Raw genomic sequence first — 6,776 nt, 5'->3', positions numbered from 1 at the left:
TTTTTAAAGAAAAGCATTATCCTTGATTTTCAATTCTGCAGTTTGCAAATCAAATGGCATCTCAGCATTAGAACGTGCTCCCAGATCTATCCTAAAGTGTCCTTTAACAGAAAAATCACAATTAAAATTTGTGCTAATTTTTGTTTTGAGGGAATTTTATGGAGTCAAGAAGACCAACTTTACACAGATAAATGATAAATTATTTGAGGTCATCCTTGAAAAAAAAACAGCAAGCCCATTTGAGTATGTTTATTGCTTTATTGGGGTAAAATAAAATTTGAACTAACCAAAAATTCAATTAATGAAAATATACAAAAACTATAAATTGGGTTCTATAACAGTCTACTGTCAAAAGGCACTAATCCAGACCATTAACTACAAATTATATACATATGGAAGCATATGTATGGACATGGAACAAAGGACAGGATACACAAGCACAGAACACAAATAAACCAAATGCTTACAATTCTCTTTTCCTTTTATTTCCAGTCACTTTCCTGGGACAGAATATATGGAAGGGCATTTATTCCACTAATGTGCTATCATGCATTGCATGATAAACAGTTTATGACCCTGTCCCTGTAATGTAGTGTCTAAGATGCTTGGCTTACAGTTCTGTGGGTTTTGAGCATAAGTCCTAGATCTGATGTGTATTTCCAACATTTTCTGTTTATACTCCAGTGCTTAGTTTGATGCTCAAATCCGCTAGCCAAACTTCTGATGAACTCCATCAGTTCTTGTCTCAACCACTGGGTGCACTGTCTTGCAGTCATGCTTACAGAGAAAAACTGATATAGGCCATCCTTCTTCACCCATCCATGCCCCCACCCCAAACCCCCAAAAGGTCCTTGCCTTTACAAAAAAGTGCACCTGTTGGATTGAGTACAGAGTGGTATAGGCATCAGTTGCTGAGACCCATGGCTGATTCACCTACACTTCAATTAAAGGAGATGACAGACAACATGGAGGGAAAGTATAATTTATAAAGGTATTGGTAAACCGATGATGGCTATTATAAATTCCACAATATTATAGATGCATCGATAGTTGATAGTTCAGTAGATCAATTTTCTCTTGCATATTTTTGTACAAATGTAGATACAGTTAACCTCTGGACATAGACACTAAACCAGTGCCCTTAAGTGGAAAATAACCCAAACATTAACTATTATGGCAGTAGATTTGTCAACAAATTAGTGAATACACATTCATTGTTGCCTTGCTGAATTTTAGTATAAGCTTAACTGAAAACTGTTTTCAAGCATGTGTTGCTACAATAGTTTAACAGACACTATTCAATCTATAATTAGACTTTTTGTACAATCTGAGTTTAGTTAAACAGATATAAGATGTCCTGTATTTCCTTGGAACTAAATAAACATACATGTGAAAGTTACTTAAATACAGTGCATAAAAAGTAAGAGTAATTTTAATAACAGTAATGATTTTACAGTGTACAGTATTCCAATAGTTACTTAAAAAAACTCACAGCAAAATTACATAAAATGCTTGTAAATTGTACAGAAAGAAATTTGGGTGCTCCCCTTACACATCTTTTTTTAGAAACCACATTTCTTTTACTTGGAAAGCTGCAGCTGGAAGCTGGTCTAATCCAGTCAATGAAGAGGCCTAAATGGGCACTGCTGTTACTGTTGTGCTGTGGGCAGTGTAATTATGCACCTCATATAATTTTCTTAAGTATGCAACTGATCTGCTACTTTTATACACTAAAACATACTAGAGTACAAAAAGTAATTTATTTAAAAAAGTGCTTTTAAAAAATATTTACAATAATTGGATGCAATTGGACTATCTTTGAAGACTTTAGAATTATGACATTTACACTGGCTTGACTCTGTTAGTTAGTGAATGATGAAGTATAACCCTTTAGATCTCAGAATAGGGATTGGAAAGATGAAGTGGGTAGCATTAATATTTTGTGTATATACATATATATCTTGCAAAACTATAGACTTAAAACCTGTCTTTGTTATACACATAACTCAACAGTCTTTCACAGAAATTACTAGCTGGGAGAAGCCCAAGTTTGTCTTTTAAATAACCAGACAATTAAATAGGATACAAAGTTAAGTGCAATACACTGCCCACAGTACAATGGGTACCCTTTAAATCTGGCAGAATGAATAGTATAATACTGTACCTTTTCTATTGACCAATAGTGCAATTTTTTTTTTAAGTTCAAGGTTCACCACTCCAGGTCAGATTGCTCATTTTTTTTGAATGTCAATTCTCCGTGTTGGTCTAACAATTCGCCAAATTTCCACGTAGGTGCTACTGTAATCTCTTAAACTGTCATCCATCTCAATTAGATGGGGCATACAAAGGAACCTGGTGATTATTTGTACAAACCTCACCTAAAATAAATGAAACCACATGAAGTCATACAATTAGGCATGCCATAATATCATGATGTTATTTAAGTTATTTGAAAAGCTAGACATCTAGCATCTGTTACCCCTGATAAAAGTTTTTGATAGATCAACATAGGCAGTGTTCCAAAAAAATTATCTACATTATTTGTGGAAGTTTTACTTTGAAGTGCATAGAATTTATAATAAACTTTTAGTCTATTGCTATTATAACTAGTTATATTAAATTATTTTAGGGAAATGACACATTATGATGTCCACAATTTCTAATTCAGCAATTTTGAGTATTTTGCTAAATAATAATGGATGTGAGCATATTAATTTTAGTTTAATTTATTCAAGGCATTTAGTCATATTTTGTTGTAGATACAATTTGAAAAATTGGTTGAAGATTTTTTAAAATTATGAACATCAGTATGCTGAACATTTAATAAATGTCAACTATAAAGTCATTTGGTGATACCACAAATCAAGATATTAATAATACAAACATCGATTTTAACTTAAATGATATATGTATGTTTTTAAAAATTGACATCCCTGGCTCAAAACTTTAAAACCTGACTTCTAAGAAATGCAAACTATACTTTCTAGTCTTTGTGGGTTCCCTCACGAAATAGAGCAAAAATGACTTGCATTCCTATAGTGTCTTTCCAAATGTCCCAAAGTGCTTTACAGCCAATGAGTATGACAGAATTAGGCAGATAACCTCGTCCCAGACTTCCTCAAATGTCTCTCTAAACTAACTGCTTGGGAGGTCAAGATATAGCGTAGACAAGGTGCAAAGTAAAGCTCCACCCACTGCCCCCCCACCCCCCCGCGCCCCACCCCCACGATTACCTTACTTCAATAATGTGCCTCTGCCCGTACCAGTCTAATTGTTGCTATCTTCATGGCTTAAGGAGAGAGTACTCATGTGTAATGGAATTATAGCCCTAAGCCCACTGAGAACTTGGTTAAGACTGTTCATTTTCATTTTATATAGGACCTTGCACTTGTTAAGAGGAGATGGGATTTAATTTCAGATCCCAGAATTGAATGGAGATTGTGCTGATCCACTGTACCACTTCAGTCCCCTGAAAACAAACACTTTGAAAGTAGAAGTTTGTTGGTGAGTATTGCATGCTCATCTAAAGGCTAGATCAGCAAATGCACTGGATGTAGTGTGCATACATGCCTTTCTCCCCAAATACATCGTCCAGAAAATGCAAACCAATCAGATAAATGTTGATGAGTTTTGTCCTAAGTTAAGCAGAATTTTAAGTCATTTTCATAGAATAGTAAATCCTCAAAATATGTGATTTATATTTTATATATATTATTGCTGCGTGATTCCAGCAGTGAGAAGGCCTGGTTTTGTACAGACTTAGTGCCATTTCATCATCTTACAGGTAATTCCCAGTTATGACCAAGTAGTATCATTACTAAATAAACTGGAAGGAAAAGGAGGCCAGCATAACTCAACCAGAGTGTGTGCATGCAGCATTTATCTGTTAAAAGTATTTGAAAATATACATCAGGATCGATCTGGACAGGGTCTTTAGACTTTTAGTAAATCATATCATTATTTTTACAAGATCTTGCCTTATGAAAACAGGGACAGAAACAATCAAAAAATGCCCACGGGTGGAATTTAATGTTCCCAACGCAATCCCGCCCACCGGTTGGAGAACTGGTGGGAAACTTGCATCATTTCCGTGGGGAAGGCCTGATGGAATAAAGTGCCTCTCAGGCACTTAACTGGCCAGCCATGATTTAGGACCCTGTCTGCAGAAATTCCAGCCGCTGGCCTATCAGTGACCAGCAGCACTCCATTGCTGGCAGCGCCACCAGGACTGGTGGCCAGGGACTTCACCAGGGATTGCCATTGGATTCTTAAGACTCAGGTGAGTGAGGAATGGAGGGGTCGCAGGAAAGAAGTCGCGGGATGGGGTGTCGGCGGCTGGGGCAGGGAGGTGGCTTTCAGCACCACCACACTTTCCAGATGTCTGGTCCCTTGATCGGGCATGGAGTGCCTGACAATGAGGGACACCCTAGCAGCAGTGTTGGGTTTGGCGGCAGCCTTCAGGAGGCACGGGAAAGCCAAGCGACTCCCATTTAATTCCCGAGCCACCGCTAGATTCCAGTGGGCTCAGGAATAATTAACCGGCTCATTAATGAGCCTTACTGACATCCCGCCACAAGTGGGCGAGTTTCCCCACATTGGTCCCTTCCTGCCTCTGACTTAATCACGGGAGGTTTTCTTGCCACCAGGAGACTTGCACATGGCCTTTCCCATAATTAGGTGGGCCTGGTTACTACATGTCCTGCAGCAGCAGGCTGGATTAAATTTCATCCACTCTGATTGTCCCCAATTATATGTTGCTTGCAAACATCTGGAACAATTTAGTGTGTTAACTGCTACTGGTTTCAGCCAGAAATGACACTTTAATTGTAAATCAAATATTAGAATCTTGATACATACTCATCCCATTACCAAAACTACCACACATTTTGAATCCCTTGGATACAGGATCTTTTCATCCCTGTATATATTCTTTTCCCACACTTAGAAGAACTAGAACAGGCTAGCAGCCTGATCACAAATTTAGTCTGGCAGTTTCTAAAAACATGGCAACAACACTTGTCAGAATAAAAGCAGCTCTAATCCTGTAATCTTACTTGTGCTGGAGCCAACATAAAATGGGGGCCTGTTTTATCAAATGAAGATTAGATCAAATTTTTCATGCTACCATGGCTACAATCAATTAATTGCATTTGTCAAGCTAATTGAAATGCAAAAAGTGATTGACTATGTATTAACTGAACTGGAGAATGAAAGGAACCATGCCACTACACTATAATTCTGTTATGACGACCTGATGAAGTTTTCCAATGTTTTCTGTTGGTTTCCAGTATCTGCAGCATTCTATTTCTGTGCCAATATACAATAATTACAGTACAACTACTGGACTAAGAGGTTATAATGTACAGTTTTAAGATGTTGGGCCAGATGTGCTCTGAAAAAGGATTATAGACAATATAGGACAATGGAGGCACTTTTAACAGAAATGTATGCTTTCAATTGTAAAAGTACAAACTTCAGTCCACAAAGAAATATGCTGGTCAAACCCTATATCTTTACCTGAAAAAAATCAATAAACAACTTACAAATTTAGAATTTATTTTTGAAGATAGCTGTCCTGTCTAAATCAGCCAGATGCAGCAGTCATACGGACATTAGACTTAACAGCAGTTGTAACCAGCATGCTTTTGTGAGGGCACTATGGAGGAGGACTTCCTTTGTTCACTTTTTGTAGCAGAATCATAAACACCACTGGAAACTTTACAATTGCACTACAAATAGAGAATACAGATCTTTCCTAATATATTTCCGATTTCTTCTAAACAGTAAATAAGAACCCCCTTCCTCCTATTAGGATAGGTCATCCTTCAGAGATGACATGTAAAAACACACATACAAAGTGGGCCATATTAGCCCATCATTACTTTCTCCAAATATTGTTAAGAGCTCTTGATAATTATTTTCACGGATAGTAATGGTACTTTAGGGGAACTGGAGGCCATGATGAAGGTTGGTCTAGACACAATGTTCAAAATTAGCACTTTAAAAAAAAACTTCATTTTTTGGGCCATGAATGGTAAAATACTCTTGTATTCTCCTGACACTAATCTAAACCAACCCTTGTCATCAGCTACTTAAGAGTCAGGAGAAACTTGGGGACAAAATGGACACAATCATCCTCCTGCAGCAAGCAATCTCCTTGTTAATGGTGCAAGGAGCAATGAGAGTGTAGAAATATTCAAATTTTAATTTGTCCTACTATCCTGGATAGTTGGAATGTGTATCTTTGAGGGTGAAGGCAACTTTGGAGTGTTTTATTATAAAACAATAAATAGAATGGATAAAACATTTCTTTAAAAATAATTTGACACTATTAACTAACAGCATCTTTCAACATCATGCTGTGTAAATGACTGAGTATATTCACTCAGTAAAATAAAGTGCATTAAGTTAGTACTTCTAGTTAGGTTAATTGTAGGACTCTAGCTGTGACATTTGAAAGGCAGTACAGTGACTGTATATTTGCTCTAGACAGTCCTTTTTAAAAAAATGGCAACTTTGGAATTTGTTTGGCAATGAGTTTAAGAGCCAGTTTTCAAGAAATTTACACTGTTAAAAATCATTTTCACTTAATTAAAATTATGCTTTTTAAGCTTGCTTTTCAGTTTGTAATACAAGGATCTTATTTGTTTTCCATTCTGTTAGAACTGTTGTTATTTTGCATACAGTTTTCTCCTAACTCATAATATCCACAAATGCACACTTTTCACTATGGTTAACTGGACAGCAATTAGAAGAATGAACCCTGACTTTGTTTC

The 6,776-nt window shown here is 36.6% G+C and overlaps 1 protein-coding gene across 1 annotated transcript in view; it reads right to left on the bottom strand.

Annotated features, from left to right (window-relative positions):
* Positions 1–244: 244 nt before the first annotated feature.
* Positions 245–6,776, bottom strand: part of LOC121291913 (homeobox-containing protein 1-like) — an 87,239-nt gene continuing 80,707 nt past the window's right edge. The window contains exon 11 of the mRNA XM_041213572.1: positions 245–2,378. The gene's annotated coding sequence lies outside the window, so the exon portion shown is untranslated. The remainder of the gene's footprint in view (positions 2,379–6,776) is intronic.

The sequence above is a fragment of the Carcharodon carcharias genome, chromosome 19, assembly GCF_017639515.1.
Source record: "Carcharodon carcharias isolate sCarCar2 chromosome 19, sCarCar2.pri, whole genome shotgun sequence".
NCBI lineage: Eukaryota > Metazoa > Chordata > Chondrichthyes > Lamniformes > Lamnidae > Carcharodon > Carcharodon carcharias.
The sequence above is the reverse complement of the archived record's forward strand: the minus strand, read 5'-3'. Positions and strand labels throughout refer to the sequence as shown.